Source organism: Dasypus novemcinctus, chromosome 10, assembly GCF_030445035.2.
Source record: "Dasypus novemcinctus isolate mDasNov1 chromosome 10, mDasNov1.1.hap2, whole genome shotgun sequence".
NCBI lineage: Eukaryota > Metazoa > Chordata > Mammalia > Cingulata > Dasypodidae > Dasypus > Dasypus novemcinctus.
The window spans coordinates 120,034,448-120,059,568 of NC_080682.1; the positions used below are offsets into that span (position 1 = coordinate 120,034,448).

Consider the following 25,121-nt stretch of genomic DNA (forward strand, 5'->3'; position numbering starts at 1 on the left):
ATGGATTTCTGGTACTTTGTATCAGCTGATTAATACAATTAGTTTATGCAGATTACTATTAAATAATATATTTATTCCATATTAATAATTTAGCCACAAAATTTGTCATGTATCCCAAAGATCTGACTACTTCTGAGACAGCCAATATTATCTGAAAGACAAAATCTGTCTGCCTTCCCTTCTTTTTCCACTCTTAGCAGCCTTTTGGTGCTCCTTAGCTATATCTAAATCAACATTTCAATGGTAGGAGTACATCAGGGACCAATGTGCTGACATGCTGGTGTGGTGGCACTCAGACAAGGAAATATGTTTGCAAGGCTAGATGCTGCCATCGCTGCCACTCCCATATCAAGATGGTTTTGCCTCAGTTGTTGATGCAGATAGTAAAACATTATCCCTTTAATTTTTAACATTGTAAAAGTTAATATATACCCTTTACTTTTCAACACTGTCAATGTTAATATAAGTCTCTTAATTTTTAACATTTAAAAGTTAATATAAACCCCATTAATGGTTCTCAGTTGATCAAACACAAGAATGATCACTATGAACTAGTTGTGTCAGTAGTTTTTCCAGCAGGTAACTAGTACCTTTAAAAAAACATAATGCTACTCTGAACCATCATAATGATAACAACCTTAGTCATAGCACTTAACTGTTAATAAAGTACTCTCACCCACAATACTTCGTTTGAGACTCTTCTCTGATCACCATTCCAGACTTCTTCCCCAATCACCTCTCACCGTCATATGGCCTCTTCTCCAAGTTGCTCCTGCACTGACCATCAGGCATCACTCTGTAGATGTGCATTGACTACTTCCTTCATTATTCCAAGTATAGTTAACACAGGTCATTATGTAGAATAGACTTTACTAAGACTTGAAGGTAGAATATGGGAAACACTATAGAGAAAGGAGAACTTAATTTATTACTTTTGCTAAGCCATTTTATCTTCCTCACATTCAAGGCAAAGAAATAAAACTTAATATGAAGAAAAATACGTTTCCATTATCATTCACAATAAAAAGGGTCAGCTTTGCTCTGAGGGCCTGGGAGGATTATACAACAGGGATCACTGAATGGCTCAAGTGGGCCAAGGTACCATGTTGGTTCTTATCCACTGAGGAGAATCTTATGCATATGTGGTAACTGAGCTAACTCCATGGGAGTTGACATAGACTGAACCATTTCTGTAGTGTCCCCAGATCTCACTAAATAAGAAAAGACCCTAAACAAGGAAGTATAACCATTTGTCCAGAAATTATAGCCATAGGCTCACTCTTAGTATAAGGTGGAAAAGAGGTCCTATCTTGAGTACCCGGATACAAGTATTATTGCGGTCTAAAGATTGCGGGGTTGACATTGTGTCTGGCATAATGAAGATCCGCTGTCAGATTAAGAAACCTCCACAGTTCGTTTCAGTTCTTCAGACAGTGGGGCAAGTTCCTCTTCTAGGCTGGCATTTAGTCCTTTGCCCTGCGTCAGCAGAGCTGCTGGCTGGGAAACTCCCCACCAAAGGTAAATGATTAAACGGAACCACCTGGCAGGTGTTGCTGAGACAGACTATACTTTTGTTTTTTGAAAGCCCAAGTTTGCTCTCTTAGTCTGTTGCAAGGGCAAAAGTAGATAAGAAACCAGGTTTTTTTTTCTTTTCTTTTTTTTTTTTAGATTGCCTTTATTATTTTTTTTTATTGATTTTGTAAAAATATTACATTAAAAAAAAATATGAGGTCCCATTCAACCCCACCACCCCCACCCCACCACTCCCCCCCCAGCCACATTCACTCCCATCATCATGACACATCCATTGCATTTAGTAAGTACATCTCTGGGCACCTCTGCACCTCATGGTCAATGGTCCACGTCATGGTCCATACTCTCCCCCATTCCATCCAGTGGGCCCTGGGTGGATTTACAATGTCCAGTGATTGCCCCTGAAGCACCGTCCAGGGCAACTCCAAGTCCCAAAGGCACCTCCACATCTCATCTTTTCCTGCCATTCCCCATACCCATCAGCCACCATGTCCACTTTTCCCACTCCAATGCCACCTTTTCTCTGTGGACCTTGGATTGGTTGTGTCCATTGCACCTCTATGTCAAGAGGAGGCTCAGATTCCACATGGATACTGGATGCAATCCTCCTGCTTTCAGTTGTAGGCTCTCTAGGCTCCATGGTGTGGTGGTTGTCCTTCTTCAACTCCATCTTAGCTGAGTGAGGTGAGTCCAATAAATCTGACTGTAGGAGCTGGAGTCTGTTGAGGCTCAGGGCCTGGCTATCATATTGTCAGTCCAGAGATTCAAATCCCCTAATTATATCTTAAACCCCAACACCAACTACAATTCCAGTAAAGTAGCATGAAAGTCTTATGAAAAGAGATCCCATCTGAGTCCAGTTTCATCATGCAGAAACACCAGCTCCAAAGAAGGGCCATCTGACATGGCAGTGAACCCCTTCTGCCATGACCATAGAACCCGTGGGTCTCTTTAGTCCTCCAAGCAACCAATACCTGGGGATTGTATCTACTTTATCTGTCTCTTAGACTCTGCTCAGTTGTGCATAAGGGCAATCCTTCTGACAGCCTCCAGACTCTTTTTTAGAGACTTGTAGCCATATAAACTCATTTCTCCTTTCCTTTTCCCCCTTACATTAGGTCAAACAGCATTTTAAAGTCATGTTATTATATGTAGACAGGGATATTCTGCTGATCTGCATCGAACCTTCAATTCAAGGTCATTTTCCAGTTGCATCATCAGTTGGTAGTTGATAGTGATCCCTCGGTGCCAAGGAGGCTCATCCCCAGGTGTCATGTCCCACGCTGGGGGGAAGGCATTGCATTTACATGCTGAGTTTGGCTTCGAGACTGGCCACATTTGAGTAACATGAAGGCTGTCAGGAGGAAATTCCCAGGCACAGTGCTGCTCTAGGCCTTGAAGAAACCAGGTCTTAAATCAAGCTCTGGGACCTTATCCTTTGACACTTTCATAACAGGTACTCCATCTCTATCTGACCCAACATTAGCATGGAGCCCTTCAACACTTGGCAATTTTTAAAATATATTTTCATTACAGAAGTTGTGAACTTACAAAACAGTCATGCACAGGTCACGTGTAGAATTCCCATACAACAACTCTTCACCAACACACTACACCATTGTGGAATATTTGTTACAGATTATGAGATAGTATCATCATCAGACTAGTACCACTAACAATGGTCCATAGCATATGTTTGGCATATTTTTTCCATACTCCTCTATTATCAACACAGTACATCTTTGGCATTGATGCAAGAATATTACTGTATTGCTGTTAACTATAGTCCGTACAATTACATTAATTGACTTCTTCCCATGCTTTTCCACATTTCCACCACCCTGCAATTGTGATGAATATCCATTCTCGTTCAAAAAAAGGACATTCCTGCATTTGAACTATTTTTTTTTTAAAGATTTATTTTTATTTATTTAATTCCCCTCCCCTTCCCCGGTTGTCTATTTTCTGTGTCTTTTTGCTGCGTCTTGTTTCTTTGTCCGCTTCTGTTGTCGTCAGCGGCACGGGAAGTGTGGGTGGCGCCATTCCTCGGCAGGCTGCTCCCTCCTTCGCGCTGGGCGGCTCTCCTTATGGGTGCACTCCTTGCGCGTGGGGTTCCCCTACGCGGGGGACACCCCCGTGTGGCAGGGCACTCCTTGCGCGCATCAGCACTGCGCAGGGCACTCCTTGCGCGCATCAGCACTGCGCATGGGCCAGCTCCACACGGGTCAAGGAGGCCCGGGGCTTGAACCGCAGACCTCCCATGTGGTAGACGGACGCCCTAACCACTGGGCCAAAGTCCGTTTCCCCATTTGAACTATTAACCACAGTTCTAATCCACCTCTGGGTCCACTGTTATTCAGTCCCTAGATTATTCTCTAGCTTTCTGTCAGTTGACGTTTATATCCCTAGACTCCTTTTCAGCACAATCCCATTTATAAACCAGCTGCTACTCACTATAATATGTTACCATCAACCTGATCCATTTCCACACTTTTACGGTCCAGTTAATTAAAACGTCTACATAATGAAGCATCAGCAGTCCTTCTCAGCCCTCCTCTTAGCTCCTCCTGACCTATAGTCTAGGTTTTAATTCCATGCGTTTATTCTTCGTATTTAGTTCATGTTGGTGAGAGCCTGGTAATGTTTACATAGGAATCGTTTTAGATCATCTGCCGTGGTGAATTCCTTTCTTCTGCAGACTCCGTCTTCACTTCCTGGACTTCGGTTCCTGTGGCTGCTGGGTTTTCCCTGCTGTCACTTCAGTAACAGCTTCAAAAACACGCTCCCCTACCAGCCGCCCCACAGGATGCGGGACCTCCTTGGCTCTCCAGGAAGCACTTCCTACGCTCCCAACACTGGGAGCCGCAGCAGTCCTCACCTAACTTTGCTTAGGGCTTTTCATGCAGCCAGACAATTCCTTTACCAACGTTTTTCATAACTGTGGGAACGTATATACAGCATGAACTTTCCCGTCTCAGCCACTCCCGAGCACCCCATGCAGCAGGACTAATCACACCCAAATGTCGTGCTACCATCGCCACCGCCACCACCAGAGCCCTCTGCCACCCAAGCAGGAACCCTGCTCCTATCATCCGCTCGCTCCCTGTTCCCCCTCCTTTGCTTTTTTTTTAAAGATTTATTTTATTTATTTCTCTCCCCTTCCACCCCAGCTGTCTGTTCTCTGTGTCCATTCGCTGTGTTGTTCTTCTGTGACCGCTTCCATCCTTGTCAGCGGCATGGCAATCTGTGTTTCTTTTTTTTTGCGTCATCTTGCTGTGTCAGCTCTCTGGGTGTGCGATGCCATTGCTGGGCAGGTTGTACTTTCTTTTGTGCTGGGTGGCTCTCCTTACGGGGCGCACTCCTTGCGCGTGGGGCTCCCCTACGCGGGGGACACCCCTGCGTGGCAGGGCACTCCTTGCGCACATCAGCACTGCGCATGGGCCAGCTGCACACGGGTCAAGGAGGCCCGGGGTTTGAACCGCGGACCTCCCATGTGGTAGACGGAAGCCCTATCCACTGGGCCAAGTCCGCTTCCCTCCCCATCCTTTTCCACTCCTGGCAGCCTGTACTTTACTTTCTGTTTCTAGGAATTTGCATATTCTAGTTATTTCATGCATGTGGAATGATACAACAGCTTTCCCTTTGTGTCCAGCTTATTTCATGCAACAGGATGTCTTTAAGGTTCATCTGTGTTGTAGCATGTATCAGAATCCCTTTTTTTTTTTTTTTTTAGATACTGGGACTGGGGATTGAACCTGGGACCTTGTATGCTGGCGCTCAACCACTGAGTCACATTGGCTACCCAAGTTGGCTCCCTTGTGTTTTTCTTGTTGCTTTCCTTGTTTGTCCATTTGTTTTCTTTAGGAGGCACCAGAAACTGAACCCAGGACCTCCCATGCAGAAAGTGGGTGCTCAGCTGCTTGAGCCGCATCCACGCCCCCCGTTCCTTTTGATGGCTGACTAAGATCCCATTGCATGCATACACTACGTTTTGTTTATCCACTTCTCTGTGACGGGTATTTGGCTTGTTTCCACTTTTTTATTATTGTGACTAGTTCTTCTATGAACATTGGTATGCAATTATCTGTCCAAGTCCTTAATATTGGATATGTGCAGCTTTGTAAGGAATTAGTCTTGTCTAATCGAGACTCTGCAAAACTCTCCAAAGTTTAAACAGATCTGAGCTGAACAAAATAAGATTCTGAAAGAGTGGCTCACGGTTCGAGGCGGTTACATCTCCTCCCACTGACCTTGGGCCCAAACTCTTATCTGCACTGTGGGTTTCTGTTTTCTCGATTCTATTACCACACCACCTGTGCCACCGTCCTCCAAGACTGCGTGGCTCCTCTTTGAAAGCTTCAGTGGGAGGGCGAGCAGACGTGGCTCAGGCAGTTGAGCGCCCAACTTCCACACGGGAGATCCTGGGTAGGTTCCCACTACCTCCTAAGGAAGACAAACAATGAGCAGACATCGAGCAAAAAAGCAACAACAACAAAAAAACAATGAGCAGACAACAAGCAGAAACAACAAGCAGATAACAAGAAAAAAACAGAGCCAGAAAAACAAGCAAACTCAAGCAGTTGAGCGCCATCTCCCAAAAGGGAGGTCTCAGGTTTGGTTTCTGGTGCCTCCTAGAGAAAAAACCCAAACAGACAATGCACAAACAACGAGCAAAAATAATGAGCAAAACTGACAAGAGAGCCATCTCGGGGCACGGGGGTGCACTAAAAGTGTCAGTGTGTGGGAGCAGAAGCAGCTCAACTGGTTGAGCACCTCCTTCCCGTGTACGAGGCCCCGGGTTCAATCCCATGTATGAAGTCCCAGGTTCAATCCCAGTACATCCTAAAAACTAAAACAAATGAAAAAACCAACTCTCTTTGGGGAGCGGACGTAGCTTAGAGATTGAGCACCTGCTTCCCATTATTAGGTCCTGGGTTCAACCCCCTGTGCCTCTTAAAAAAAAAAAAAGGTTCAGTGTGGACAAAAATGTTTCCTCTAGGCATAGCTGAGACAGGCTGGTATTTTCAAGAACAGCTTTACTAAACATGAGGGAAAACAAGAAAGAAATACTTACACACTTAGTGTAAAAATAGTAAAGATTCCAATTGCAGGTTTTTGTTTCTAAAAATTTCCTTAAAGCAGGGAAGTTTTGCTGGGCCTCAATCGCATTTACCCTTTTAATTATATATCCTCTCTGGACTTCCTTTCTGGATCCATCTTCCTGCCCTTGTCCCAACACCTCGTCTATCTCTGAGCCTTGTGCTCTTGAGCTGCCATCTTGATTTTTTTGAGCTCCTATCTCAAAGGAAAAAACAATCAGGAATTTACTTAAAACTGACCTTCTCCTAATAAAAATCTCCTGTCTCCCAAAGAGCTGCCAAAATGCCTCTGTCACAACAGATTTTCAAGTTGTATGAATGTGTGTTTTGTCCATTTGTTTTTCTTTTAGACTTTCAAGTTTTTGTTTAAGACACATTGGCTCTTCTAAATATTGACATTAAACCAGCAGTGGTTTCTCAGAAATGTTCCCCAGGGTAGCAAGTGTTCCTCACAATACCAGGTAAAGTTTGTAGTCAAATAAGTCTGAGGAACACTGGGTTAAACCCAGTTTCCCAGCTTTCTCCATTGCTTAATCTCTCAAACCATTTAAAGTAGTCAGCAAGTATTTACTGAACACCTATTATGTGCCAGGCACTGCTCCAGGTACTGAGAAACCTGGTGAAGCGTCAACAGGATGGATAAGAGCCCTGGCCTGCCCTCATGGAATTCACTTTCTAGGAGTAAAAAACAACAACAAGGTGAACAAACAGGATCATTTCAACTACGGGGATGGATTGGGAAGACTTTAAGGGGTGAGGTTAGAGGGTGTGGGGGGCGATGTTAGCTACTGGGGGTGGGAGGGCGTCTCCGAAGAGCTGACGTTTGAGCTGAAACCTGAAGGATTTTAGAGCCAACCACGTGCTGAGCCAAGGAAAGAGCACGGTAGGCGGAGAAGCAGCAAGTCCAAAGGCCTGGCAGGAAAACCTCGGGGCGCTGGGGAAGCAAGAAGCTGCTGGGGCCCGAGGAGCCTGACTGAAGGGGAGCGTGTGTGTGGTGAGTTAGGACCACGGGCCCCCGCTGGCGGAAGGGACGGCAGTTTGGAGGGTTTTAAGCCTTGGCATGGCCTGATGTATCATTTGAAAAGACATCCTGGACTGTTGAGTGGAGAATGGAAGGAGGAGACCGGGACTGCGAGCGGAAGCCAGTTAGGAGCTCTTGAGGCCACTCGTCTGAGGACCAGAGCCGGCAGGGTTTTCCGACGGGTTGAGCTGGGAGCGGGGGGGGGGGGGGGGGGGGGGGGGGGGTGAGAGAGGTCAGTGACGATGCGCAGCTTTCGGGCTCGAGCAGCTGCATATGGAGGAGTGGCACCGACTGTCCTGGGGAAGAACGGGGAACGAGCTTGAAGGGATGGGGAGCGTCAGGAGCCTGCTTTGTCGGGGTGAGCGTGAGATCCTATTACACATCTGAGAGACGCCAGTAGGCTAGGTGGGTGTGTATTTATAGGAGTCTGGAACTTAGGGGAAAGGTTGCGATGGAATCTGAGGCATCCCTAGCATGCAGCTGGCGTCTCGAGCCCTGAACGCGATGAGAACACCTAGGGAGAATGTAGAGGGGCCTTAAGACCCAGCGCCAAGCCCACGGCAGTTCAAATTTAGAAATCTGATAGAAAAGGAGGAGCCGGGAGGGGAGACTTTTAACATGTTTATGTGCATTATCACTTGATAAAAGGGAGAGGCAGAATGCAGCATTTCCCAAATCTATCGGACCTTGGGATTTTTTTTTTTCTGTACCAGGGATCGAGCCCGGGACCTCTGTCATGGGAAGCTGGTGCTCAACCTCTGAGCCACACCGACTCCCCATCTTGGAAGCTTTGTCACAGAGCATCTCCCAGGGCTAGGGTCCAAGGAACACACGCTGGGCAACGCCATGCCTTCCCTTGTGAAAGAGCATGTGAAGGTCCAGGTGGCAGGAGGCAAGCCTTCCCCCTCTGCGCAGAGCGTGACTCCCTCGGCGTGGTGGGACCCGGCTGGACTGTCCCTGCGGGAAGCGCGCTGTGCTGCAGCAGTAGGTGGTCAGGCGGGCGCCAGCCAGGGCTCGCTGGGCCAAACCGCGGCGCTGGCAGGCCTGGCCTTGTGACGTGCCCAGTAGCTCCTCCGGGGGAGGACTGAGACGTCAGGTCTGCGGGGAGGCCCAGGGAGTAAACGCGCTTTTCTCATGAAGTCTGTGACATTTTTCGGGCTACCAGCATTTGTCTATTTCTACCTGTATAACGACACCAGGGTGTCATTTGATGCACTGGAGTTAAGTTAGGTAAAGAAATTAATCTTTGCTTTCTAGCTGGTCTTTTTTGATGACAAGGAACAGACACTCACTCGGAGCCCACGGGGAATTACTGAAAGGGGCGCCGTGGTCTGGTGCTGGGTGTGGGGGTCTGAGGCCGCCCCAGGGCAGGATTCGCCCCAGTGCCGGCTCTCCTCCTCCTGCTCTCCCCCGCTCTCTCCCTCTCATGCACGCACAGAGGCTCGAGGCTGGAGGGTCTTTCTCGCCCAGGTACACGCTGAGAACTCGTGATACAGCCCTCCGCTTGTGCACACGGCCATCTGAGCAGACTAGGCCGCGCCTCTCGGTCGTTTGCTGTGTCAAGGAGGAGAGGCTGGGAAGGAGGGACGTCCCGGCGGAGGAGCTCCGGGTGAGAGGTAAAGCTGCCTTCCGGTCTTGTGGAGCTGTAGGCAGGTGCCTTTTGCCAGGGCTTCTGCTGTGGGTTGGGGCCAGGGAGAGACAGGTGACCTTCAAGATCCATTTTTCGACACGTGCAGGCTGATTTTATGATTTTGAGACAGAGTGACTCTGATGGGGCTGGCGGGATTACAGCAGCGATGGAGCTCCATCTTTCAGCACCGGGTCCCCTGCCTGTTTTCCGTTACAGCACGCTGCATTTCCATTTTGAAATGTTTTTATCCCAGCCCATTTTTTCCACATCTATTTGGGTTGCTGTGAAAACACTGCGAGGAAGTGGCATTGCGCAGTGATAAAAGTATGAGCTCTGAAAGCAAAGCGATCTGGGTTTGGATTTAGGTCTACTTTCAGGTTGGCAGTCTCGGAGCAGTTACTTAACCCCTTCTCGGCCTTCAGTTTCCTCGTCTGTAAGAGAGAAATAATAATACCTGCCTTGTAGGGATATGGAGGAGATTAAGTGAGACTGTCAATAAAGTGTCATGGCCATAATAGCTACAGATGTTCCATCTCTCATTCCACAGCTCCTTCTTTCTTAGTTATTTGGGGAGTAAGGAATTACAGCAAAGTGTTCATGAACCAGGATGTGGTAGCCTCATTTTCTGTATAAGTAATATTCATTCAAGAAAACTCGTTTAGTTCAATGCCTCTTGTTGGAAGCCTTTTCCAAATATTAGTCCATGCTCCTCCTTTGGAAAGCACAACATTCCAAACATAATTGAATCTTTCTTGATGATTGAAGACCTTGCCATGCCTCAGGCTTATTATTCAGAATTTGAATTGAGATTGTTCATCTGCTTGGCTAAACATGCAGAAGGTGCAAGATGAGTTGGAATGTGTTGAACTCAGGAAATCTTCTAGAAGTTTGTTTTGAATTGAAATCCCTGTTAACAATTTATTTGCGGTTTAGGCTTCTAAACAGTGCAAACATTCCAGTTATTGTTGAGGATCTTGGTTATTGTGTTCTGGTGAAACTAATGACCAACAGACATTTTTTTCAAGTGTCTGCTTTGTTAAAGGAACCAACTCCAGCACCGTTGTGGACATACGGAAATAGAAAAATCAGTTTGAGTCCTTAGGGAAATTATATTCTCATTAGGAAGGCAACATGTAAACATTAAACTCATAAAAAATTACTTATGGTATATGAACATATTTCAATAAAGCTGCTTAATAAATAAACACATAATCATGCAAGAATAGCCAGAAACAGAAGGTACGAAGAGCAGGGGAAGCATAGAGAGATGGAGAGGTTAAGAACTTTCTTGTTTATTATTATTGAAATAATGAAAATGTTTAATGATGATTGAGGTGATGAATGTACGTACACCTATGTGATTATGCCAAATACCATCCACTTTGGATGAATTGTATGCTTTGTTAGTATGTATCAATAAAATCGATTTGTTAAAAAAGAAATTACCTAACACAAGAGCAAAACACACGGGAGAAGTCTTTGTGAAGAAGCCAGGTCTTGAAATAGGTAACAGATCTCAACCCTGAAGGTCCTTGCTGGGAGGAAGGGCCTTTAAAGCAAAGGGAATAATTTGAATAAAAGCACGAGGACAGGAGAGCTTGGGATAAACTCTTCATTCAGACATCAGTAGGATGAAGTCAAGGCATTTTGCCGGGACAGTTGTCAATAACGTGGTTTTGACGATATGAACTGAATAACGAGAGGTCTTGTCCCTGCAGCTGTGGGAAAGTGTAGCCTGCTGTACATTCTTTGGTGAATTCCTTAGCTCCGTGGGCTGATACTACGTAGGTGGCAGGAGAATCCACAGGGCTTGCAATTTTCCTGTTGTTAGAGGCCTAGACCCTTCCCTTGGACACCAGAGGCGCCAAAGATCCATCCTCCTTGGTAGAGAAGGGGGTGGCTCTGGGCTTGGAACCCGTCCGTCACCCCTCCTGAGGCCTCTCCAGACAGGAGTGTGGAGGAGGGAGTAACAGGTTCATCCACCTCCCCTCTGCTGGCCTCCCCTGCCCCTAGGCTCCCGGCCCAGCCCTGCGCCCTCTCCACCCGACACCGGCTCCTTGCAGGACGTTACGCATCCTGCCATATCCCACTGAAAGGACGGGGGAGAGTGTAAAAACCACAGTGTGAACTATAATCCATGGGTGAAGCAGTGCTCCAAAATGTAGTCACCAAATGCGGTGGATGGGGAAACAGACTTTGGCCCAGTGGTTAGGGCATCTGTCTACCACATGGGAGGCCCGGGGTTTGAACCGCCCAGCGCGAAGGAGGGAGCAGCCTGCCGAGGAATGGCGCCGCCCACACTTCCCGTGCCGCTGACGACAACAGAAGCGGACAAAGAAACAAGACGCAGCAAAAAGACACAGAAAACAGACAACCAGGGGAGGGGAGGGGAATTAAATAAATTTTTTTTAAAAATCTAAAAAAAAAAAAAAATGCGGTGGATGTGCCACAATGATGAAAGAGGTTGTCGATGTGGGAGGAGTGGGGGTGTGGGAGTGGGGTATATGGGAACCTCATATATTTTTTTTAAGATTTATTTATTTATTCTCTCCCCTTCTCCCGCCTCGTTGTCTGTTCTCTGTGTCTATTTGCTTCTGTTGTTGTCAGCAGTACCTGGAATCCGTGTCTCTTTTTGTTGCCTCATCTTGTTGTGTCAGCTCTCCGTATCTGCGGCGCCATTCCTGGGCAGGTTGCACTTTCTTTCGTGCTGGGCGGCTCTCCTTACGGGGTGCACTCCTTGCGCATGGGGCTTCCCTACGCGGGGGACACCCCTGCGTGGCAGGGCGCTCCTTGCGCGCATCAGCACTGCACATGGGCCAGCTCCACACGGGTCAAGGAGGCCCGGGGCTTGAACCGCGGACCTCCCATGTGGTAGACGGACGCCCTAACCACTGGGCCAAGTCGGCTTCCCCATATTTTTTAATGTCACATTTTGTGTGATCTATGTATCTTTTAAAAAAAGAAGATAAAAACCAAAACCAAAACCAAAGGCACTTTCCTCCATGGGGAAGACAGTATCCCACCTACTGGTGAATCGACATACTCCCTCTTTTTTTTTCACAAAGATTTATTTATTTATATTAAAGATTTACTCACTTCTCTTGTGCACCTGATCTGCTGCGTCTCTTATTCTCTTTCCTCTGTATCTCCTTTTGTTGCGCCATCTTGCTGCACCAGCTCTCTGCATGGGCCAGCACTCCTGGGCAGGCAGCACTCTGAGCAGGCCAGCACTCCCTGTGGGCCAGCTTGCCCTCACCAGGAGGCCCGGGACATCGAACCCTGGACCCCCTATATGGTAGGTGGGAGCCCAGTTGCCTGAGCCACAGCTGCTTCCCGACACACTCCCTCTTCATCAAGCGTAAATGAGGGAAGGAAGGAGCCCCCGGGCAGGCCCTGGGCTTGCGGAAGTGGCTCGCCTCCGCAGAGATCAAAGCCGTGGCCCAGCCCTGTGTATTCCACCAGGAAGTACCCGGGCACAGGCCCCATGAGGATGGCTGGATGGACAATGGATGGACCGTTTCCAAGCACTGACTGATCCTGATGAAGAGGAAAGGGACGAGACTCCCAAGCTCAGCCAATCCAGGACGTGGCGTTTTCACTTTGTAAAGCAGCAAGCATTTTACCCAGAATGAGGAGGCTCTCAAAGTTACTCCCTGTCCAAGGCCACGCCTTCCATCTAGTCCCTGTCCCAAACCCGGGTTCTTGGTTGCTGCCCTTCACCTTCAAGCGTAACGTGAACTACTCCCTTTACAGAGAAAAGCCCCTTTCCCAACGTGGCACCGGATCAGAGAGGCAGACCTGGAAGGTGACTTAGAGGTCCTTGCCTTCACCCCGCTGGCCTTCCAGATAAGGAGACTGAGGCCCAGAAGGACGAGGTGGCCTAGATGGCTGTAGGAATGGAAGGGGTGGCAGGAGGTTGTAAGAGTCATGTCATGCTTTAGAGTTAATGGACTATGATCTCCTAGTAAAACATCTGTGATACAGATGGCATTATCGTGTCCATTTCACAGGTGAGGACACTGAGGCCCAGAGAATTGCCCTATAAAAGAGCATATGCTGGGGAAGTGGACTTGGCCCAGTGGTTGGGGCATCCATCTACCACATGGGAGGTCCACGGTTCAAACCCCGGGCCTCCTTGACCCGTGTGGAGCTGGCCCATGCGCAGTGCTGATGTGCGCAAGGAGTGCCCTGCCACGCAGGTGTGTTCCCCACGTAGGGGAGCCCCACGCGCAAGGAGTGCACCCCGTAAGGAGAGCCGCCCAGCGCGAAAGAAAGTGCAGCCTGCCCAGGAATGGCACCGCCCACACGGAGAGCTAACACAACAAGATGACGCAACGAAAAGAAACACAGATTCCCCTGCCGCTGACAACAACAGAAGCGGACAAAGAATATGCAGCAAATAGACACAGAGAACAGACAACGGGGGTTTAGGGGGGGAAGGGGAGAGAAATAAATAAAAAATAAATCTTAAAAAAAAAAGAGCATATACTTTGTCAGGGAAACTGGCCCACAACAAAGCCTAGTCCCCTAAAGTGCCAGACCCTGCTGCCAAGGGCTGACATACAAAGATCAACAGAACACAGCCTGTGCCCTTGTGTCGAGCGGGGGAAGCGGGCAGCTCCCCCAGGCTACGCCCGGGGCGCCCGAATGCTGGAGCCCTCCAGGACCAAGTCCTCTGCAGCCCGCTGGCACCCTGCAGCCACGGCTAGCTCTTCAGAGGAAGCTGCGCTTTAAAGGGCGCTGACTCAAGAGTCTCCGTAACGCGAAACTGAATGAAGCATTGACTCAAGATTGCAGGGGCATTTGGGGCTTAGCTCACAGTGGAACGGGGGGCAGGGGCCGTGGTGTTCAGATCTCTTCCTGTCCTGTCTCTTACTATTCTTTGTGAACAGTGTGAAAGAATCTGATCAGCACCTGGATCATCCCTTCATGGACAGTGAACTTTTGTTCATCTAAGTCAGGGTCGGCAAACGCCTGCCGAAGTGTTCAATCCAGCCTGCCACCTGCTTGTGTGTGACACTCAAGTTAAAAACAGTTCTTACATTTTAAAAGGGGTGGGGGGAAAGAGTCAAGAGAAGAACGATAATTCATGACATATGAGGAATACATGAAATTTAACCTCAGTGGCCACAGATAAAGTTTTACTGGAACACAGTTACTCTTCTCCTTTGTGTATTGTTTCTGGCTGCTTTTGTGCTATACAATGGTGGGATTGAGTCACGGTGACAGAGAGGCCGTGGTCGGCAGAGTACAAGCCACTAACAGTCCAGCCCTTGACAGCAAACCTTTGTCAGCCCCGGTCTGATCACACTGGAACTGGTTCTGTTCATAGCCTTCTCTCCAGCTCGACTTCTCAGCTTAGGGAAGGAAGGGTCCACTTCGCCCAGAACGATGCTTTTCTCCTGGTTGGCACTCAGTAAAGGTTTTGTGGAAGGAGAGAGAAAAGCCAGTGAATGCTGTGCGCTTGGATAAGTCAGTTCTCTCTGGGCCTCAGTTTCCCCTTTTGTGAAATGAGAGAGTTAGCTAAGATCCTGTCCTGTCTAGTTCCAACATTCTATATTTTAAGTGAAGGTGACTATGGTCCAAAATAAATAACATGTTCCATTAGCTGTTTCTCCAACTTTGGGATTGCCTTTGGTGAACCTGACTTTTTTTTTTCAGGTACTGGGACTGGGGATTGAACCCAGAACCTCGTGTGCAGGAGGCTGGTGCTCAGCCACGGAGACACATCAGCTCCCCTGAGTTGGCTTCCTCTAGTGTTTGCTCGTTGTTTGTTCATTGTTTGCTCGTTTCCCTCCCAAGATGGCTCCTTCATCTGCCTGCTCATTGTGTTCACTCATAGCATCTGTTCATTTTGTCTGTTAGTTCTGCTCACTGTCTGCTTGTCTTCTTTGGGAAGCACTGGGAATATAATCCTGGACCTCCCTTATGGGAGGCAGGTGCCCAACTGCAAGAGCCACATCCACTCCCTGCTCATTGTGTCAGCTTATTGCATCTACTCGCTGTGTCAGCTCATTGTGCCTGCTTGTATTCTTTAGGAGGCACCAGGAACTGAACACAGGACCTCCCATGTGGCAGGCAGTCTCCCAATTTCTTGATCCACATTTGCTTCCTTGATGGTTTGTTTTTGTTCATTGTCTGCTTGTTGTCTGCTCATTGTTCATTTTTCTTTAGGGGGCACTGGGTACCGAGTCTGGGACCTCCCATGTGGGAGGCAGGCACTCAACTGCTTGAGCCACATCTGCTCCGCCCTTCTGACAGTTGGTTGGTTTTCCAGGTTCATCAGTACCATGAAGAGGATGCCCTGCCCCACTGACATTGCCAAGGTGTACGATGCGTGGGGCGCTCGTTGCACGCGGTGCATAACTCATCATTAACCAATGGCTTCCATTTCTCGTGTCTGTCGGCCCTGTGTGAGTCTTGTGACGGAACAGTTTTCTCAGGGCCTGTTCACTTCTAAGAGTCTGAACTTGTAGAGGCCAGAGACGACACTCTGGCTTTGCGGCCACGTCAAGATGCGTACATATGGCAGCGCCAGAAAACAGCCATCCGCCTTACTCAGAAAACCTTCCTACTTAGCAAAACTTATTACTTAAAAATCAGAGCAATTTCAAACCGAATGGAGATGGGAAGTCCAAACCTCACGAGTGCACATGTGAAGGCGGTGTTCAGAGAGCACCTTCATGGCGACTGGCCGGGCCCGGCGCACTCCCAGGAGGCTGGTGGCCTCTGTCCAGCCCTGTCATCGCTGAGCAGGGGCAGAATCTTAGGATTGAGCATCTGGATAAAAGTGTGAGTGTGGCCTGAGCCACCCACATGTGATAGGTGAAGCCTGCTCTGGACCCCTCTGCTCCCTGTCCTGCCCCTTTCTCCCCATTTCTAATACCACTCACGGGCTTTTCGGGGCCTCTGCTGGGGTGCACCCTGCATGGGGAAGCACCCAAGGTCCCTGTCCAGCATCGCCCTTCCCTTCCCTTTCTGAATGAAGGGTAGTGAGGGACAGTTACAGGTGCAAAGCACTTAGAGTCCTGTTAGTCTGAGGCCCCGCTCCTCCAAGGGGAGCCTTGGATTCGGTTATCTGCTACCTGGCGATAATATTCACGATAAATGGAGATAGCACTCCCCACCCGCTTCTGTGGGCAAGGACTGAGGCTAGTTATTTCTCTTCGTAGCGCACTCTGCTCGGTACCTAACATGGCAGACACTTGACATATCCTCCTGAACTAAATTAAGCTGACTTTGCATATAATCTTGCGTGGATCATGAAATGCAGGGTGTTTGAGCTCAAAGGAACTCAACGACCCATTCAGTTCCGCAAATGCACAGACGCTCCTCACTCCCAATTCCTGTTTCTGAGCAGAAATGGCTCACAATGTTCACAGTCACAGCAGTCTTTGCAGCCGAGCGTCTTTACTGACTTGAGCATCGCAATCTTCCACATAGCTCCCTGGGAAGCCACTACGAGGCCACTGCAATTATCACTGGAGAAAAAACAAACAAATCCTACTTACCATGCTAGATTGAGTCCAACTGCCATGTTGTAAGTCAAGAAACCCAGACTCACAGAGGAATGGCCAGGGCCACAGAATCATTTGCAGGGTGAGCTGGAACGAGCATGTAGGCTTCTAGGCTGTTTATCCACATCTAGCCACTGCACAGCCTCTGTATTCTTTTTTTCCTTTCCTAAAGATTTACTTATTTCTCCCCTCCCTCATTGTTTGAGCTCTCTGTCTGCTTTCTGTGTCTGCTCATCTTTTTTTTTTTTTTAAGATTTCTTTCTTTCTTTCCCCTTTCCTCTCCCCGCCCCTGTTCTGCTCTCTTGTGTCCATTTGATGTGTGTTCTTCTGTGTCCGCTTGCGTTCTTGACGGCACCGGGAATGTGTGTCTCCTTTTGTTACGTCATCTTCCTGCATCAGATCACCGTGTTTGCAGTGCCACTCCTGGGTGGGCTGCGTTTCTTTTTTCATGCGGGGTGGCTCAATGTGGGGCGCACTCCTTGCACATGGGGCTCCCCTACACGGGGGACACTCCTGTGTGGCATGGCACTCCTTGTGTGCAGCAGCGCTGCACGTGGGCCAGCTCACCACATGGGCCAGGAGACCCTGGATTTGAGCCCTGGACCCTCCATATGGTACTTAAATGCTCTATCAGTTGAGCCACATCTGCTTCCCATTGTTCTTTTTTTTTTTAAAGATTTATTTACTTGTTTATCCACCCCCCCCCCCGACTTGTTTCATCTGCTTGCTCTCTGCTCTTTCTGTGTTCTCTCTGTGTTCCTCTGTGTCTGCTTGTCTTTTCTTTAGGCAGCACCAGGAACTGATTGATCCTAGGATCTCCTGGAGTGGGAGACAGGTGCTCAGTCTCTTGTACCACCTCAGTTCCATGGTCTGCTGCAACTCTTTTTTTTTATAGGTTTATTTTATTTATTTCTCCCCCCCGCCCCCCATTCCCCCTGTTGTCTGCTCTCAGTGTCCATTCACTGTGTGTTCTTCTGTGTCTGCTTCTATTCTCATTAGGCAGCTCCGGGAGCTGATCCTGGGACCTTCCAGAGTGGGAGAGAGGCAATTACCCCCTTTGCCACCTCAAGTCCCTGTTCTGCTATATCTTCTTATTTTCTTCTCCTCTATATCTCTTGTGGTGTCATCTTGCTGCGCCAGCTCTCCGCGTCGGCTGGCACTCCTGCATGGGGTGGCTTTCCTGCTCTGGGCAGCATTCCCACGCAGGGCGACACTCCTGCACAGGGCGGCCTTTTTGTGCAGGGCAGCACTCCTGTGTGTGCCGGCACTCGCGCGGGCCAGCTCACCTCATGGGCCAGCGTGCCCTTATCAGGAGGCCCTGGGCATCGAACCCTGGAGCTCCTATACAGTAAACGGGAGCCCAATTGGTTGAGCCACATCCATTTCCCTGCTGTGTATCTTTTTTTTTTTTTTAAGATTCATTTATTTATTTATTTATTTATTTATTTATTTATCTATTTATTTATTTATTTCTCTCTCCTTCCCCCCCACCCCGGTTGTCTGTTCTGTGTGTCTATTTGCTGAGTCTTCTTTGTCCGCTTCTGTTGTCAGCAGCACGGGAATCTGTGTTTCTTTTTTGTTGCGTCATCTTGTTGTGTCAGCTCTCCGTGTGTGCGGCACCATTCCTGGACAGGCTGCACTTTCTTTTGCACTGGGCGGCTCTCCTTACGGGGTGCACTCCTTGTGCGTGGGGCTCCCCTACACGGGGGGCACCCCTGAGTGGCAGGGCACTCCTTGCGCATCAGCACTGCGCATGGGCCAGCTCCACACGGGTCAAGGAGGCCCGGGGTTTGAACCGCAGACCTCCCATGTGGTAGGTGGATGCCCTAACCACTGGGCCAAGTCTGCCGCCCCCTGTGTCTCTTATTATCTCTCCTCTGTGTCTCTTTTTGTTGCATCATCTTGCTGTGCCAGCTCTTCATGGGGGCACTCCTGCATGGGCCAGCATTACATTCGGGCCAGCCCTCTGCACAGGCCAGCTCACCACGTAGACCAGTGTGCCTTTTACCAGGAGGCCCCAAGAATCAAACCCTGGACCTCCTATATGGTAGACAGGAGTCCAATTGCTTGAGCCACATCTGTTTCCCTGCTCATCTTCTTAGGAGATACCAGGAACCAAGCCTGAGACCTCCCATGTAGGAGGGAAGTGCCCAATTATTTGAGCCACAACCACTCCCTGCTTGTTGTGTCTCTCTTTGTGTCTCCTCATTGTGTCATCTTGTTGTATCAGCTCACCGTTCCAGGCCACTATCTTGCTGGTCTTCTTTAGGAGGCACCAGGAATGGAACCGGGGACCTTCCATGTGGGATGCAGGCTCCCAGATGCTTGAGCCACATCTGCTCCTTCCTTTGTATTTTTTTTTAACTTTTCCATTACTCCAAACAGAACTTTGTACCCATTAAGTATGATGCTTTACTTTTTTAAGAAAAAGATTTCTTTCTTTCTCAGTGCCCCCTCGTTGTTTGTGCTGGATTTCTGCTTGTCTTCTTTTTTTGCATAATCGCTTGAGCCACCTCCACTCCCCCCACCCCCTGTATTCTACCAGAAGTCTCAGTGCCTACATGCCAAGGCGGGAGCCCTGGGAGGATTTCCAGCAAAAGCAAAGGAGGCTTTCTTTGTTTTGTTTTGCTTTGTTGTTGCTGTGGTTGTATGTGTGCGTGTGTAAGGCAGGAGGGCCTTAGAAATTCTCCAGTCCTGTGGCCCCCTCCCTGGTAATTCCGAGGGCAAATCAGTTACTCAGCACACTTTCCCTGAGGTCCTCTTTTCCAGACAAGGTGCAGGATTTCCCAGGTCCAGGAGGCTAAAAGGAGGCCTCTGCCCTCAGGGCCTGCGGACCCCAAAACAAAGAGAAGGAAACAAAACAGGGTGCTAAGGGAGCTGGCAGAGACAGCGCAGTGCCTTCAAGGCCGAAGGGCACAGTCTTTCACTACCCACGAGTCCCAGAGGGCTGAGCAGAAGGCACTTCAGGACTGGTTCTCCCACCAACAGTTCCGGTTCCCCCAGGCCAGAAGAGAAAGGTGCTCCTCAGCTTTTACCCAGAACCTGCACTGAGGAGGCCCCACAGGGCGCAGGCTGGGACTGGAAGGAGCCCTCCTGGAGGGAAAGGGCGGGAGGGGAGGAGAGGGGCTGCAAGAGAAGCTCGAGGAGCCTGCTTTGTGGGCATCTTCAAAGCTGGATAAGACAGACAGAAATAGTTGGGACACGACAGAGCTATCCAGTGCTCTTCAGAGGATCAAATAAGTGCAGCCAGGCCCGGAGAAGGGAGAGGGAGCTTCCCACTGCCGGCTGGGACCGAACCACTGACAACCCGGCGGAGTCGGAACCCGCGGTGGTGGCTCCCCTCCTTCTCCTTTTTTTCCTTCTCCTCTTCCTCCTCTCCCTCCCTCCCTTCCTCCCTCCCTCCTTCCTTCCTCCCTCCCTACCTTTTATTTTCCCCATTCCCCTCCTTCCCACCCCCACTGGTTTTGCTGTCTGTATCCATTTCCTGTGTGATCTTCTGTATCTATTTCTCTTTTTGTCTTCTCATTTTCTCCCCATCTAGGATTGACCAGGATTTGATCCTGGGGACCTCTGATATGGAGAGAGGTGCCCGTCCATTGCACCACCTCAGTTCCTGGTCTCTGCTGTGCTTCACCTCGACTCGCCCTTGTCTCTCTCTTGATGCGTCGACATCCTGCTGCGTGACTCACTTGCGGGGCACTGGTTCACCACGTGGGCACTCGTGCGGGCAGTGGCTCGCCACATGGGCATGCTTTCTTTTCTTCTTTCCCACCAGGAGGCCCCAGGGGTTGAACCCAGGTCCTCCCATGTGGTAGGTAGAGGCTCTATCAGTTGAGCCACATCCGCTTCCCTCTTTTTCTTCTTCCCTCCCCTCCCCCTCCCCCTTCCTTTCCCTCCCCTCCCCCTCCTCCTCTTCCTCCTCCTCTTCCTCTTCTTCTTAATTTAGAGAAGTTGTGGGTTTACAGAATAATCATGCATAAAATTCTGTCAAAATTCAAGTTAGAAGTGAAAGGTCAACAATACAATGACCTGCCCAGCTGAAGGAGGCCTGGGAATCAAGTTCTTTATGGACCCTCTTGTTAGGGGACCCGAGTCTAAACCCCAGCCTTACTCCACGGGGTGCCCTCTGCCACTGCGTGCCATCTGTTTAGGCCACCCTTCTGTCACCAGTGCCTAGAATAGTACTTGGCACCTGGTGGACGTGGAGTAAGTATTTATGGAATTTGTTTTTTAAAGGATGCATTTTTACTATGACAACCACACACTCTAGGTATTTTTCAGTCTCTAAAATATCATGTCCTTTAGTTGCCATTAGGACACCTGTGTTTGCCATACATCTGGAGTTCTGATTTAGAAAATACTGTACCAGAACCCACAGGCACAACCTAGGAAAACTTCATTCTCATTTTCAAACCGTCTCCCTTTGCCGGCTGGAGTGCTCGGAAGGGTGGGAGGGAGTGGGGCTTGTGGGGAGCGCAGCGTCCTGGGCTGCAGGCCTCAGCCCCTCCCTGCCTCATGGCTGGCTGCCCTGTGGACCCCACCGGGCCAGGCCCTCTGGCTGCGCTTGCCCCATGCACTCACAGGTCCTGGGAGCCGGGTCAGAGTGGAACGCGCCGGCCTCTCGGAAAGGACACAGATGGGGCGTTCGTGGCCTTGTTTGGTTCTTGCTCGAGCTCTGCGGCTCTCTTGGGAGAGGAAGCGTTCCACAGGGGCAGGGCCTAAGAGTGTGCTGCTTGACAGCAGCCTCTGCCCGACCCCGCCGGGACGGACGGGCCTTTCAAAGTGGCTGTCTCTATCAACCCAGCGCAGTGAAAATCGTCAGCAGCCCCATGCGCTCTATTTTTTAACCATTCCATTTTTCGTTTGGGGCTCAGATGTCAAAAGCACTGGGTGCACGTAGGGATTTCTGTTTTGTTTCATTTCTGAGTTGAGGAACAGGCTTGCTCGGAACTCTGACTTTTCATAGTTTTTTAAAACAAATCAGTTTTATTGATACATATTAATAAAGCATAAATCTATCCAAAGTGTAAAGTCAATGCTACCTGGCAGAATCGCATAGTTGTGCATTCATCACTTCAATCATTATTAGAGCATTTTCATTATTCCAATAATAACAAAAAACAAAAACCAGACAAACAAAAATTCATCATTTCTCAATCTCTCTGTGCTTCCCCTGCAGTGCACAGTTACTATTCTGCTTCTGTCTCTCTAGTTTATTTGTATTTATATTTTGTAAAAATGGTTTTATATATGCACTGTCACCCATATTCATATTCCATATGAGGATTCACTGTTATATCATCCCATGTTACGTTTTTTAGCTTTCCTTCTAGTATTATGCATGCCCTTAGACTCTCCCTTTCAGCCACTGTCATACACATACATACAGTAGCTCTGCTAGTTATAAACTCTGTGATATGCTTTCTCCACTTCAATTCATTTCCAAAGATTTACAACCAACCTTTTTTTAGCCAATTCTGCAGATTAAGCCTCAGCTTTCCATTTCTACCCTCATTTTATTTTCTGGTGACCTATATTCCAATTATTAATTCCTTGAGTTTACACAATATACTTAGTTCATAATACTGCAAACATACAGTTTTTGTCCTTTTGCGTCTGGCTTGCTTCACTCAACATAATGTCCTCCAGCTTTATCCATGTTGTCATATACTTCACAACTTCCTATCTTCTCATGCTGCATTATTCCATTGTGCGTATGCACCACAATTTGTTTATCCATTCATTGGTTGATGGACACCTGGGTTATTTCCATCTTTTGGTGGTTGTGAATAACGCTGCTATGAACATCAGTGTGCAGACATCTGTTCGTGTCACTGCTCAGTTCTTCTGGGTGTATGCCTTCTAGTGCTATTGCCAGGTCACAGGGCAAGTCTATGTTCAACTGCCTTAGGAACTGCCGACAGTCCTCCACAGAGGCGGTACCATTCTGCATTCCCACCAACAGTGAATCAGCGTTCCTGTCTCTCCACATCCTCTTCAGCACTTGCAGTGGTCTGACTTTTTAATGGTAGCCCCTCTAATAGGTATGAAATGATATCTCTTTGTAATTTTGATGTGCATTTCCCTAATCACTAGTGATTGCGAACATTTTTTCATTTGTTTTTTTACCATTTGTACTTCTTTGGCAAATGTCTATTCAAATCTTTTGCCCATTTTTAAATTAGGTCATTTGTCTCTTTATTGCTGAGTTGTAGCATCTCTTTATAGATCATGGTTATTAAACCCTTATTGGATATGTGATTTCCAAATATTTTCTCCCATTAAGTAGGCTGTCTTTTTACTCCTTTGACAAAGTCCTTAGAGGTGCAAAAGTGTTTAATTTTTTAAAATTTTATTTATTTATTTAGTTCTTTATTCCCCCCCCCTTGTTGTTTACACTCACTGTCTGCTCTCTGTGTCTGTTCGTTGTGTGCTCTGTGTCTGCTCATCTTTTTTTTTTTTTAAGGAGGTGCAGGGAACTGAACCTGGGACATCCCATGGGGGAGGGAGGTGTCCTTGAGCCACATCTGCTCTCTGCTTGTTTTGTCTCATTGTGTTTCCTTGTTGCACCATCTCACTGTGTCATCTTGTTGCATCAGCTCATTGTGCTGGCCTGTTACGTCAGCTTGCTGTCTTGCTCATCTTTAGGAGGCACTGGGAACCAAACCCAGGACCTTCTATGTGTTAGGCAGGTGCCCAACTGCTCGAGCCACATCCACTTCCCCAAAAGTGTTTAATTTTGAGGCAGTCCCTTTTATCTACTTTTTCTTTTGTTGCTCATGTTTTGGGTGTAAGATTTAAGAAACTATCACCTATCACAAGGTCTTGAAGATGTTTTCCTACATTTTCTTCTAGGAGTTTTACGGTTCTCACTTTTATATTGAGGTCCTTGATCCATTTTGAGTTAATTTTTGCATAAGGTGTGAGACAGGGATCTTCTTTCTTCCTTTTGGACATGCATATCCAGATTTCCCAGCACCACTTGTTGAATAGGCTGTTCTGGCCCAGCTGAAAGGGCTTTTTTGAGTTGAGGAAGGCCCGTGTGCAGAACTCCGACTTTTCATAGCTTTTCTCCCTCTTCCTCTCCTCTCCCCTTTAGAATTTTGAATTCCTTCTGTATTCAGAAAACAGTGTTGAAGGCTCTTAATATTAATAGTTTCACCATCCTCTCACTCACCCAAACAAAGCCTTCAAAATCCTCTCCTCTACTTCTCTCACCACTCCACTCTCAAGTCCTCTTGATTCTCCCCTAAATTATTCTCACAGGCGTCCCCCTACCTGGCTCCTTCGCGGGGGTTCTCCGTCCGAGCTGGCCTCACAGCCCCTCCTGCCTCCGGCTCCTCGGCGCAGCCTTCACCCCGCTGAGCTGCTCGGGCACGGGCGACGGCACCCTGCTCCTCGGAAGCCACCGGCAGCTCCTCATCCCGCAGACAGCGGGGTACGAAATCCTCACCAAGTGTTCCAGGTCGCGTGCGTCTTGCCAACGCTTCACCTGCCGACCTGGTGCAAAGTGAACTGCACAGAAGAGAAATACGGCTATTAAAGAAACGGGCTGTGTCGCATAAAAACTGTGGTCCAAAACTTCACTGCAGAAAGAACATGCACACACCCTCCCGTGGCGGGGAGGTGCGCGGTCGTGGAGGTGGCTCTCCCGGGCCTCGCCGACCCTGCCATTGCCCCCAGCGTGGGAACCTCGCCTGCAGAGTCTGTGGCAGTGGGGGACTGCGTTCACGCTCTCCCCTTTAAAAGGAGTTTAAAAAGGAAGTGTACGTATGTATATGTGTGTGTCCCAGTATAAATAGAGATATGTATGCGCATATAGTGTTATAAATGGTGGTTAGGATTTCCAGCAAGCCCACCGATGTCTATTCAATACGTAATTGTAGGGGAACTATTATACATGTACAGTAAAAAAGAAAAGAAAACATTACTTTGCAATGCTAATAAATAAATAAATAAAACAGGAAAAACACCAAAATTTAAAACAATATTTAAGAAACGTATCTTTACTATTGGCTCTTGAGGGGGAGGTAGACAAAATAAGTAGACATCCATCTGTCCTAATAGCTAATATTTACTCTGTGTTTATAGTTCAGACCCTATTCTAAGAGCTTTAAAAGTTTTACATGTATTTAATCTCACAACCACCTAGATATTATTATTTTCCCCCATTTAAAAAATAAGGAAACTAGGTTCAGGGAAGCTAAAAACAAAAACAAAACAACAAAAAACGTGCCCAAGGTCGCAGAGTGGTTTCACCACCCAAAGTTCCTGCTGCTCATGACAGCTCTGTACGGAGAGCCCCTTGAGCATAGCAATAG

At 48.2% G+C, this 25,121-nt stretch overlaps 1 long non-coding RNA gene across 1 annotated transcript; it reads left to right on the top strand.

The window, feature by feature from the left end:
- The first annotated feature begins 7,577 nt into the window (after window positions 1-7,577).
- LOC131280115 (uncharacterized) lies at window positions 7,578-24,788 on the top strand. The gene is made up of 2 exons (XR_009187712.1): window positions 7,578-7,626; window positions 24,067-24,788. It is a non-coding gene; the product is annotated as an uncharacterized lncRNA (long non-coding RNA).
- The last annotated feature ends 333 nt before the right edge of the window (window positions 24,789-25,121 follow it).